The 13,576-nt window shown below is 41.1% G+C and overlaps 1 protein-coding gene across 4 annotated transcripts in view; it reads right to left on the bottom strand.

Annotated features, from left to right (window-relative positions):
• The window catches only part of mgat5 (alpha-1,6-mannosylglycoprotein 6-beta-N-acetylglucosaminyltransferase), an 87,701-nt gene extending 76,311 nt beyond the window's left edge, over positions 1 to 11,390 (bottom strand). For 2 of the 4 annotated variants that reach the window (XM_042404737.1, XM_042404738.1), the window contains exons 1-2: positions 11,216 to 11,390; positions 9,416 to 9,496 (exon numbers count right to left, since the gene is read on the bottom strand). The gene's annotated coding sequence lies outside the window, so the exon portion shown is untranslated. The remainder of the gene's footprint in view (positions 1 to 9,415; positions 9,497 to 11,215) is intronic. The other 2 variants (XM_042404739.1, XM_042404740.1) reach the window with 1 other exon arrangement.
• Between the last annotated feature and the right edge of the window lie 2,186 nt (positions 11,391 to 13,576).

Here is a 13,576-nt window from a genome sequence, read left to right as displayed (position 1 = left end):
CCTCCTCCTCTCCTTCTTCCTCCCCAGCAGTGCATACATCTCTCCTCTCAGTTACCTTCTAGTTTCTAATTCAGGATCTTAATTTGTCTGGCTGGGAGCCCTCTGGCTCTCAGCAGCAACAGCCCAGTGAAACCCTGTGGGTTGACAGCCAGCTAAGGTTGCAGAATATATGATACTTTGCAATTTGAGATGATAACGTAACGACCTGCTGAATAGTTTTTTCATTGTTGGGGAGAAGTAGCGGCGCACAAAAACCCTGGAGGTTTAAGAGGCGCTGAAGACAGAAACAATTGAATCATTCAAGCCTGGGAGAAATCACTGTCCTCTCAAATCTGTTACAAAGGAATGTTCTTCCTGTTAGGGACATCAGGGCTGAAATTTAAACTTTAAAACTGCATTTGTTGTTCAGTTTATAGTATCTACTACAATGTAGCACTGACAAAAAGCAGCAACAAGCTAAATTATGCTTATTTTCTATGTGACATCCTAATAGTCATCCTGAAATTACACATTAGGTTTTAAAAGCTTCCCTAGGTCCCGTTTCACAGCTTTCACACTGCGCTCCTGATGAAAACAATACAAGTCTATTTTATATTTTAATTGATGCACTTATGACCTGTATATTTAAGCACAGCAGAAAGCCTACACTAGCAGAGCAGAGTGAAAATATGTGGTAAACAACTGATCAACAGAACAATGAAAAACTAATACTGTATTTTGACACACTTAAAGCAGCGGGGTTGCAGATTGCAATCGACTGAATACCCTCGCCCTCACCCTCCTCTTCTGAGTGTGTAGGAGACCCTGCAAAACTCACGAAAAACGAGAAAGACCCTCTCTAGAGTCAGTGTTTGGTTTGTCTGTTCTGGGCTACTGTAGAAACTCGGCAGTCCAACCTGGTGGGCTCTGTAGAAGAGGAGCCACTCCCTATGTAGATACAAAGAGCTCATTCTAAGGTAACGACAAGGTAAGGTAACACAACCATTCTTATTTTCAGGTGATTATACACTTATTAAAACATACTTATCAATATTATATATATGACATGTGATTCAAAGTTAAATACGGTGCATTCAGAAAGTATTCAGACCCCTTCACTTTTATCACATTTTGTTATGTCGCAGCCTTATGCTACAATTGTTTAAATTCATTTTTTCCCCTCATCAATCTATACTCAATACCCCATAATGACAAACAGGATTTTAGAATTTTTTTTATTATTTATTAAAAAGGAAAAACTGAAATATCACATTGACATAAGTATTCAGAGCCTTTGCTCAGTACTTAGTGGAAGCACCTCTGGCAGTGATTACAGCCTCGAGGCTTCTTGGGTATGACGCGACAAGCTTTGCACACCTGGATTTGGGGATTTTCTGCCATTCTTCTCTGCAGATCCTCTGAAGCTCTGTCAGGTTGGATGGGGACCGTCATCATGCGGACAGACGTTTGATAGGGTTCAAGTCAGGACTCTGGCTGGGCGGCTCAAGGACATTCACAGGGTTGGCCCTAAGCCACTCTTGTGTTGTCTTGGGTGGGTGCTTGGGGTCATTGTCCTGTAAGGATATCTCTGTACTTTGCTCCGTTCAGCTTTCCCTTAACCCTGACCCATCCCTACCACTGAAAACACCCCCACAGCATGATGCTGCCACCACCATGCTTCACCGCTGGGATGGTACTGGGCAGGTGACGAGCGCTGCCTGGTTTCCTCCAGACATGACACTTAAGAGTTGAGGCCAAACAGTTCAACCTTGGTTTCATTAGACCAGAAAATCTTGTTTCTCACAGTCTGAGAGTCCTTTAGGTGCATTTTGGCAAACTCAAAGCAGGCTTTTCCTGTTTTTTTTCCTTTCACTGACGACAGGTTTCCGTCTGGCTATTCTGCCATAAAGCCCAGACTGATGGAGTGTTGCAGTCATGGTTGTTCTTCTGGAAGTTTCTCCCGTCTCCACAAAGGATCTGTGGAGCTCAGCCAGAGTAACCATCGGGTTCTTGGTCACCTCTCTTACCATGGCTCTTTTCCTCCAGTTGCTCTGGCTGGCTGGGCGGCCAGCTCTAGGAGGAGTCCTGCTGGTTCCAGACTTCTTCCATTTAAGAATTATGGAGGCCACTGTGCTCTTCCCCAGATCTGTGCCTCAACACAATCCTGTCTCTGAGCTCTGAAGGCAGTTCCTTCGACCTCATGGCTTGGTTTTTGCTCTGATATGCATTGTCAGCTGTGAGCCCTTATAAAGATAGGTGTGTGCCTTTTCATATCATGTCCAAACAATTGAATTTATCACAGGTGGCTGTAGAAACATCTCAAAGATAATCAAGAGGAATAGCAGACACCTGAGCTACATTTCACAGCAAAGGGTCTGAATATTTATGTCAATGTCATATTTCAGTTTTATCTTTTTAATACATTTGCAAACATTTCTAAAATGTTGTTTTTGCTTTGTCATTATGGGGTAATGAGTGTAGAGTGAGGAGAGGAAAAAATGAAGTTAAACAATTTTAGCATAAGACTGCAACAAAATGTGAAAAAGTGAAGGCGTCTGAACACTTCCTGAATTCACTGTACATGTGTATCTGGATGGTACAACATCATGGTGGGTCAATATTCTGTGCTGAACTACATTATGAATGCAAACATTCATAATTCACATTCATATTCACATCAGAAACACAAACCAAGGGAAGAATAGAAGAAAATCAGTAACTCTGCAAAGTGGAAGACACTTATTACCCAAGAACAAAACTCAGTTCGTTATTTCGCTGAAAGTTCCAGAAAGAGTTGAGTCAATTTCTGATTAAATTGCAACAGAGCAACCTCTGACTAACAAAACAAAGTACAGCCTTGCTTTTGCGGTCTCCAGCTTTTAGAAATACCCGTTCAGCATTCAATAACCAATACCAATGTTGATAACAAGCGATATCCGTCTATCTTGCAGCAAACACAAGAACTCTTCCTGTGTATGCAGTACATCTGCATAAACAGACCACATACAGTGGTCTATGATGACGTCAGAGGGATTTAGAGTCAACAATATCACATCACTGTCAAAATAATCATCTCAGGCTTTAATATCTTTTCGGCAGAATCCTAATCACAAAGCCGTTGCGCTTGTTCTCTCATGTGCTGAATCGTTAAGTCCAGGCCAGATGGCTGTGCGAGGTAAAGACTCTGTCCATTTCCGCCACATCTTGGAGCTGAAAATAACTTACTCAAAGTGTAGTTTAGGGACTCGACCATAAAGGTGATGCAGGCCGATGGAGGTCTGGATTAATTCCAGTGCATTACTCCAGGTCTAAAAGTGAGCGCATGCTACTGAACTGAAATAACATACACTAAGAGCTCGTTGCATAACCACAGAAAGTAGTGAAATGTGCTCTAGATGTAGCCTTGGACATCAATTATGGATCAACTTTGAAAAAGTATCCATTTTTCTCCTGAATATAAATAGGCTGTCATGGAGTTTGACTTCTCACACCCAAGTAACTTCAGAGTTCTCCGGTGGTGACAGCCGGCAGCCTTACTGTTCAGAGGTCGGGTAATGTTTGTTTGTGCTCATGCAGAAAGAACCCACATTGTAGTCTAGAGCTGCAACTGACGATCACTTTCATTATTAATTAATGTATTTTTCAGTTTTTTAGATGAACTGGTTGGTGATTTTTGGCGACTTTCATCCATGATCATGAGTGCTACATGGATCCACGAGGGGAAATCACAAGTCTGCTGACTGACAGTGAGTCAGCTGATGTGTTTATCCATCTTCTCTGGTGTCACAAAGAGAGAAATAACTGATTATGAGAATTAGGGCTGTGACTAATGATTGTTTTCACGATTAATTGTTTGTCAAAAAATGTGAAAAATGCCCGTTATAAATTCCCAGAGTCAAAGGAGTCTTTAAATGTCTTGTTTTGTTCAACCGATGGTTCAAAACACAAAGATATTCAGTTTACTATCATATGACAACGTTAAGCATTACATCATCACATCTGAGAAGCTGAAACCAGCTAACATTTAGTATTTTTACTTAAAAAATGATTATACCATTATCAAAATAATTACTGATTAATTGAATCAGGTAACTGTCTAATCAGTGCAGCTCTAATGAAAATGAAAATTTACCATAATATTAAGAGGTATAATTACAATGTGGCCACTATGCACAAATACAACACAACTCTGTCTGAACTCCCTCTCACTTTCTGACTGATCAGGGAGAGTCCCTTCACTCGTGTCCATAAATGTAACCACGGTCGCCCGACGATTTGCATAAAAATTCACTGTTTATACAAGTCGTTTCTAAGATTCCTATCTTGCTTCCTTCATGACCAACAGATGGATTTAACAGTAGTTTAGCTTTTAAATTCAAATCCTACTTTGCTGTCACACCACAAATAAACTGCACCACAGTCTACTTGGAACCAAACCAAGACCCTCTTTGTTAAGTGGTCTTGGTGCGGTTGTTTAGTCCACACCAGAGTTTGACTGACAGCTAACAGCTTAGGTGTGAAAGCACTTTAACTGTCTTGGCTTGTCCAAGGATATTAATTTTGCAATCATAAAGCACACACAATATTTACATTTCAAATTTTTGCTTAAAAAAAAATAAACAATTGAGCGATTCAAAGTAGTTGCACCTTTTTCCTCTTACTGACGACCCTCCGTTTGAAAGCGGTGACATGTGACAGGCTCAGCTCTTAGGATTATTTTCAAGTAATCATTTCAAAAACTCATCCGTGAAATTCAGCGTCCATCCTCTCCAGACTAGTTTTTGGCAGTGTAGCAGTGGAGTGCTAGCTCGCCTGTTGCCTGGCTAAGGAGACGTGATACTGATAATATGGGCCCCGCTACCATGGAGACCAGTGTGACTCTGCATCTTAATGGACTTCTTCACATACGTCCCCCCCCCCCACCCCGCCTCTTAATTATTCATTAGGGCCCTCCAGAGAAACAGGCACTGCTGCAGCTTCCCCACCTTACTGGTGTGAATCCAGCGGGGAACCAGGTATCGAGAGCTAACGGCGCAGTTTGAGAACAGGCGTTTTCCCGGGAGAAAAAAAAAACGTTCAGGAAGTTTATCTAAAATGTGAGAGGCACCCGGATCAATGTCAATGTGCTCTTTATGGAGTCACCGCTGGGCTCAAGCACTTCTTCAAGCATACCAATTTCATATAAATGAACACACATTCATGCTGAGGAGAACAACAGACTACATAAGCTTTCTGTAATCCTTCATAAATACACAAATATCAGTCTCAGCAGCCAGTGGTGATGGAGAGGATGCACTAAAACTACAAGATAAAGAAAGATTTTTCTTTTTCATTGGTCAGCCTTCCGGTAAGTTGAGTGATAAGATCAGGCAGGAAGGTGACACACTCCAGCAACTGAGCTGCAAAACCACTAAAGGAAATAAGACCTTCATTACCATGAGCGCAAACTGACTTTCATTTACATGAGACACCGGTAAACAATGTCTTCTCTAAATAAACACATGAGGCCGAATGGGCCGGCAAAAGCTGGTGTGCTGTATTCAAATCTAGCCAAATCTAGTCACGTGGACTTTGTCTCATTTCTATCAGACAGTCTGAAGCGCCACTGGGAATGAAAATGATTGAAATTTAAAACAGGAAACGTGGTGTTTAACCCTCGTTTCGGTGAATCATTCCTGCTGGGAAGCGTGTCTGACATATTCGTATGTTAACAATCTCGCCTCGCTTGTCGGGAAGTCATCCTCGCTAATTCAGTCAGTTTGAAAGCTTTGTATAAAAACTGATGTGCTGATGTCTATTGTTTTGTTTTTTTTTCCACACAGATAATAACTCCTTTGTTTCCAGTCAACATTAATTAAGACTATCAGGGTTTCAGCATCTTGCAGCTATTATCTAGTTATGTCCTTTTTAAACCTCTTCAAATTGACTCCCCAAATCCATTCATCTGACTGGATTTCTACTTGAAACTCTTCTATTCCCTTAAAACATACTGACAAACATGACTTAAGTAGTCTGTGTTTGCTCTATGTAGTATTTAAATCTCATAGAGTCTCACAGAAAAGTTTTGTAAATTAGCTCTGTGAACATTTAATGCATATTTGGGTAATAATGAATGAAAAGTATGATCATATAAATATAAAATGCTATCCAACCTACATCGTATTTCTATTATGCATGTCATCACGGCAGTAACACCTCGTCACCCTCACCGCTGGACTCCATCGCTCAGTAACACGCTGTGAGTTTAAAGCCCAGCAACTGACAACCTTGACCTCCACCAGAAGAAGTCCAGCTCCACAGCAGAAGCCTAAAAATCCAATCAATTGTGACTGCCGGGGGGGCGGTGAGGGGGGGACACACACCTGTCGACAGCAGGTCGCTGTGATGCAGCAGACAACTCTAACACCCTGAGTGCCTGCAAAGACTGGTGTTTTTTTCACCCCCACACACTGTTGAGAAACATTCAACTCTTGACCGTCCACAGAAGGAGTCACACTCAGCACTTTTGGAGCCAGGAGAAACACGACATGCTGAATTTCACACACTATCGTCGTGGAAAAGGAAGCTGAGTAGGAAGTGACCAAAAAAAATCTTAATTCCTTTTAATTGTACTGTGTATTGTATTATTCTGTAGCTGTAGCTTGGAGACACAATATAGAGTAAACTGATTCCTTATTTACAACAAACACAAAGTAAAGCCAAAATCGAAAGTAAGGAACAGATAGGACAGTTCACTGTAGGCCTTACAGGCCTAAACAGATTCTGCTCTATACACTTTAAAAGGGGAAGTCATCGTTTCTGGGAGACGCTGATATACCACCCAGTGAATATCCAGGAACTGTAACACTGACTTCGCAGGAAATGCCCTTTTCATTAAATCTTCAACACAAAAGATTTTTCACCCAGAGAGGTGGTACTTCCTTCCCTGCATAGAGAAATGAAAGTACCATTTAAAGTTGTCTATAAAACCAAACCAACACCATCGAGGCATCACTTTCTTTCCCAGGCAGAAAACTGACAGGTTTAACCTGATACACACATACCATGAGAGGAAGAAGAAAGGGCCATCTGAGCGTGGCGTGCATGTCCAAAACACGCCTGGTGAGAATTGCGGGTAGGAAGAGCAGATGAGGCGCTAACGGCCATGATTTCACCGCGCTACTTCCTCCTTCCTGTCACCACCGCACACAAGCTTTGTTGTTATGCTAACACGAGCTGGCCTTAACCCAACCCAATATGTAGTAGAACAACAATTCAGGTGATAAAAAGATGTAATCACACACAGAACTTACCTTTATATGCTCTTGACAGTAATAGCAGAGTATTTACAGTACAGTGAAGGTAACACAGCTATTCTGTGGATTAAGTGCAGAACGCTGAACTGTTATGCAAACAGATTAAAGTGTTTTAAGGCATTTATTTAAGAAAAAATAGCAAAATTCTCTGGTTTAGTTTCAAGTTTTCAGTCTTCTAAGATTGCAAACTAAATATCTTTAAGTCTTGGACTGAAAAAACAAAACATCTGAAGACACCACATCCTGGCTTCGGGGAAATTGCAACATTTTATGACATTTTATAAACCGAACGACTGATCGATAATGAAAAAGATAATTAGCTGCAGCCCTGAATGTAAGCAAACACACACTGATATCACCATGCTGACTATATTAAATCCCTAACCCTCTCCCCTTTATGCCAAACTCATATCGCTTTCTCTGAATATAAAACTAATCCTAATTCAGGTCTTCTCTCTAAGTGCACATACAAATCCTCTAAAACCTCTTAAAGATGAGCAAGAGTGGCAAAATGTCTGCACTTTCTGTTCTCGTGACATGAAAACACAACCAAACAAACTCCGGCCAGACACATTTCCTTCTCCTTTTCTGTGGGTGAAGCTGCAACGTTTCAGTATTACAAGTCGGAGTCAGACGCCAGAAATGACTCAATGAGAGCAAACGCGATCCGTACAAACATACAACCCAAACAACCCAAATTATGACTAAGACAGTGACAGTAGTTTATGGTGGCGAGAGCTTGTGGTATTCATGAGCTTGGTATCCCGTTATTCCAGTTTTGATGAGTTACTGAAAGAAGCAGCTAAAATGCAAATAGTGTTGGGTTCAATATTCTACATATGCATGAAATCTTTTAATAGCATGTGTGACAAACACAGGCATGAAATTGTTTTGAAGAGTCCGAGACGAGGACGTGATGAGTGTTTGAGGTTACAGTAAAGGCCCAAAATCTTCCTTTTATTACCTCTTCAGTTTGTTAATGATTGCCCTGCGTGTCAAAACACTTTTTTTTTAAGAGGATTTCTTGTGACTTGCTCTACCTACAGCTCAAATGCGCAGCACAAATAAACCAGTGCTTTGCATGTGCTGGGCTCGAAACAGTAGACCGACTGTACAGAAGCAAACGTGTGTGTTGCACGATGGGAAAGAGCCTCATCAGAGCCCAGTGCCAAGGTGGAGTGAGGTTTTCTGACGAGCAAACGTGGCACAATCCTCCCCCCCCGCCGCCCCCCCCAAAAAAGCTGATTTCATACCTCAGTCTAGCTATATACTTTATACAGACCGTGACGTTAAGTAACATCGGAAATTAAATCCCTTTGAGGGATCGCTGACTTCGGAGTCGCAGCGGTTTCTAGCACAGTGATCAGTAACCAGATAGAGCACACAAATAAGAGAAGACAGGTGTGTGTTTGACTGTGTGTGTGCGTGCATGTGTGTGTGCTTGGTCAAAAGCAGCGAGAACAGGAGCCCTTTAATCACAGAAAGGCCAAGTGTTCCACTTCTCTGCGTGGCATCCATCACCACAGTCCAGTTCTTCCACGTTCCCTCCATCTTCAATCCCTCCTTCCTCATCCCTCCACTGCTGCCTCTCCTTCTGGCTCTCCACCCGAGCCCACCAACAACCCCCCCCCTCGCCCCCCGCCCCTCTCCCATCCTCCCACCCCACATACACACACCCTCCCAACGATTTCTTGCCAGTGAAGCATGCCACCGAGGCAAAGCTCCTTTTCCTCAGGATTTATAATCCCACGGGCTCCGGCAAAAAGGCAGCTGAAAGAGCTCTTTATAAAGCCAGGGGCAGTCGGTGGCTCACCTCTGGATGGTCACTACACTCAGCATTAGCTCCCAGCCTACAGTCCAGGATCATAGGCAGGGGGGAGGGAAGTTTTTGTAGGGTCACATAGAATAAGATATAGATATATTTGACTGTCCTAGTGCAGAAATTTGCCCTAAACACCTACCAAAACTGTCTGATAAGCAACAAGCATCTTGAAAGATACAAACAAATGAAGGATCACATTTGCAGCCTGCATGGTAATGACACAAGATACATCTCATATAATCAAATGAACACGCCATAACCAAATTACATCAGACTTCTCGTGGTGCAAACTGTAAATTAGTGCTTAAGCAACACTCACCAAAGCAGAAAATCAAGCTCATTCTCCCCATTTCCTGGTGTCACTTTTCAGGTTTTACTGATCTTTCTGGCCCTCAACAACCTGTTGTAACACATGAAGCACATAAAAATCCTGGTTTGCAACTCCCCCATATAACTAATGACATGTTCACCAGGCATGTGTGAAGGCTTTGGCACACCGATACAGCATAATTGGTGACCTTCTGTGCCCTGCAGTGTTGGATAGGTTTAGGCATGAGGATTGATATGTCAGGGGAAGAATATCAAGGTACGTCACAGAATCTGACTGGTCACCGAATACGGTGTAACACCGGTAAGCAGAAAGGAGTCGGTGTCTGCTTATACTTCAATCTAAAGTGGTGTAAGACTGTGTTTGTACAGGAAAAAGTATGTAAAGCTGATATCAAAATGCTGACTGTGTCTCTACGCCTGCAGTACTGACTGATAAATTCATGCACTGACTCATTTGTGCCTTTGTGATGTTAGATATTGTTGGCCAGCTGTAGACCGGCCACTGCCATTAATCCTTGTGATTTTTTAACTCTTTCTAATATGGTTATTTTCTTGGGTTTTTTAAATAAAATTTTTAAATTTGTGTGAATATCTTGTCTCAAATTGCCCCTTGAGTGATGACTAAATGATTTTTGAGCTAAACTGAATTTGCTTTCAGTTTTGATTTGTTTGGAGACAGGTGTTATTTTGAGTATCGCTTGCAATCCTACCACTTTTCCAGCTCAGTATTTCCTAAGAAGACACTGTTTGTCCACAGGGCATGGATTAATATGATTAACTTCCACAGCCTGTTATCTCTGTCTGTGTCACAGAAACGCAACATCATCTCTGGAAGCTGAAAGAGAAAAACCCCGAGCAAATACTGGATGTTTCCCTAGCTTGCAGGGTTAGAGGATTGGGTCGTCTGTCACTGACACAATCATAATACTTCCTAATTTGAATGTACATGTGTCTCGTGTCTTGTGCATGTTAATGTATTCATCATGTTAGCCTGACACCATCCTAGAATAGTGTTTACTGTCTTATACATCGATGTATTACTATATCTGTTGGTTAACAAGCGATTGTAAGCAAAACCTCATGGTGGAAATCATAAAGAGATAATAATAGATAATTATCTTTAAAAAATACAGTTGTAAATGTTGCCTTGTCTACTTGGTGAACACCATCGTACATACAGTGTAATAATAACCGCCTAGGCAGTAAATTATAGACATCAGCTTTAAGGTACATTAACTACCGTAGCTGTTAAATTTGCACCTTAACTGTCAATGACTTAGACTTGAACGTTATTCTTGAACAACCTGTTCGAGATTTTTCCTAATTTAACGGTGCTATCCGATCAGAAACACCCTGCAGGTGTTACTAACAATGCCTACATGGCCAGCCTGTGTTGCTATCATTTCTTTTATAAGCTAGCTAGTGTAATAATAACAATGGGACCCCCGTCTCACTGCGGCGATTAACGTCCTGATTCCCTAACTGGCTGTAAAAAAAAAAAAAAAAAAAAAAGCAGCTAACATTGCCGTTAGCTCTCCAGCTCCACCAGGTTGGCTGGTGGCTAGCCGCCTAACCATGCCAGCTATCACCGTTTCTGGCTACAGTAGCTTTGTTTTTTGAAGAGGTTGAGACGACTAGCTGCCTCCGTCGACCACCACACATTTCACAACAAAACACCGCCGCAATGACAAGTCGCCCACTCCCGAGAACACACACAGCTAAAACAGAATTATTTCCTCAACGAAGGAGCAGAAAACAAGCTCCAGAGCGATAGAAGGACATAGCTTACCCCTTTTTATTGTTTCTGTTGGTACTCCAAAGGTTGTAATTAGACTTAAAATCCAGGCAGAGGGCGAGCGGAGACGTCGCTGTATGGAGCAGACTGCAAAGATGAGACTCCGGCCACAGCGCAGGAGCCTCTGTGTGTGTTTGCTCTGCCCACTTGCAGAAAACGAATGGTAGTTTAGGGACCGTCTGCGTGTTCACGCCCCACAAAAGACGAAGAACGGCAAAATGTTGAGTCTGTAAAAAAAATAGTGGATGTAGCCACCGTGACGTCACTCATTGGTTTGTGGATTCCCGTTTTGAAGAGTATATGCCAGACTGGATCAGCCAGAGGGACGAACTCACAAGTGCAGTTAGAGTTAGGCTAAGGTTAGGTTAAGGTTAAAGTTAACATACAAATCTTGTGAGAGTTTCGCAAATCGTTGCTCCAATCTGCTCCAATCTAGCCCCAACCATTTTTAAACCTCAAATTTGGCATTTTGACTGTCGCCATCTTGGATTGTTGGAGCCAGAAGTGACAATATTTGGATGAGAGGGTAGAGCTGACCCTAACATTAGCTTCTAGCTGCTAGCTTGGTTAGCATGTTGCATTTACAGTCTTTGGTTAACTGTAATTATGCTAGTGCTAATGCTAATTTTGGCTACTGAAAAACAGGCTTAAAACAAAATGTGCTTACTGAAAAAACTGAACTCCTGACTCATGAGAGGGTCTTTTAGTAGAACCAAACGCTGAACAAGACTTTTTTAAGTGACCAAAATGTTACAATTAACTTTGATGAACTGAAAACACACTAAATAGCAACAGCTACACCTATACTCCTATTCTAATTTGGGGTTACAATACACTCTAAAGCATACCCTGCTTTATTGTGTATTTTACTCTAAATGGGACCATAATTTACAAAATGAACATCACGCTGTATTGATGAAGACTTGAAACTAACGATTTAGACCATAAACTCATTAGGGAAGTGTTTACTGAGGTAATAAATCAAGTCAGAAGTAGGGTCATTTTCTCCTCGACTTCTGTACAATTGGACTCCTTGTTGCTGGCCATTAGAAAGAATGCAGGTTTAAGGCACTTCCACAATGGCTTCACTTTTTAGTCCCAGATAAATACATTGTCTGACTTTGAAAATTGACAATAAAATTACAATAGTCAGAATGAAAGTCTCTTACATGTCATACTTATAGTTATAATATTTACAATATTAATTTAAAAAAATAGTTTATGAGCATCAGTCACACATAAACAGCAACGCGACAAGGCTCCAAATAAATATTGTGTAACTTAGTTATTTATTTACATTCTACAACTTGCAATTCATCAAAGTGAAGAACAAACAAAAATCCCAGACTAGACAGCTGTAACTGAATTTGTATTTAAATCTGTTTTTACTATCCATTCTTTATAAATGAATAATTTTACTCACTGTCTTATTTGAATCTTGATTTAATCTTTGATTACAAAGCGACTGAAAAATAGTCTCATTTCCATACGTGGCTGTGGGCCATGGTGACTCAAATTCAATGACAATTGCCACATCTTGGTGGTTAAACACAAATGGAGGAGACATAAAAGAGGTCGATCCCTAACTACCTGTTTCTGCTGTCACAGGCCAATAAAAGCTTTGTGTTTACTGCCATCTGCTGGCTGTCAGACATTATAGCCCCCCCTTGTGTTTTCATATAGAGACTGAAATCCAGCTACATTTCTGAATTATTATGAGGTTTTGCATTTGTTAAATGTGCAGAAAGTAAAGCACAGGTATTTATACCAAGCACTAATATTTATATTTAATTTAGGGACATAGTTGTTTTTGTACTTTATATTTTGTCAGTCCTCCTGGTATGCAAGCTGTGCATTTCCTGACTCAGCTGCTATTTATTGTGGAAATTATATCTAAAGTCAGAGTATTGATATTCATACCAGTATCAGCAGAAAAATAGACAACAGCAAGGTGGATATACAATAAACTTTCTACTCATCCACCACAGGAAAGAGAAGTGATGGAAGAAGATATAACCAACAAACACTGGAAGCAAAAGGTGGAGAAAAAGTGTGTACACAGCAGCTCCTTCAGTAAAATTGTTCATCCATAAGTCCTTGCATCTAAGGTTTCCCTTGGTTTTTTTCTGCTTAATGATCATGAAAGATTAATGTGTTTTTAAATTGCCCAATAGATGTGGCTCTGCATGAACTTTCAGTTAGTTAAGTGGATTAGCTAAGAGACAGCATGAATTTATATTTCCATAAACAAATCAGTGACAAAGCTTTCTCATATTTCTCTGTTTCTAGGAACTTTTGCACAGTGTAACATGATAACAGCTTGATTTACCGGAAAAGACGCAGTCAATATCCATT

Source organism: Thunnus maccoyii, chromosome 24 (assembly GCF_910596095.1).
Source record: "Thunnus maccoyii chromosome 24, fThuMac1.1, whole genome shotgun sequence".
NCBI classification, from domain to species: domain Eukaryota; kingdom Metazoa; phylum Chordata; class Actinopteri; order Scombriformes; family Scombridae; genus Thunnus; species Thunnus maccoyii.
This window is presented reverse-complemented; position numbering and strand designations above follow the sequence as displayed.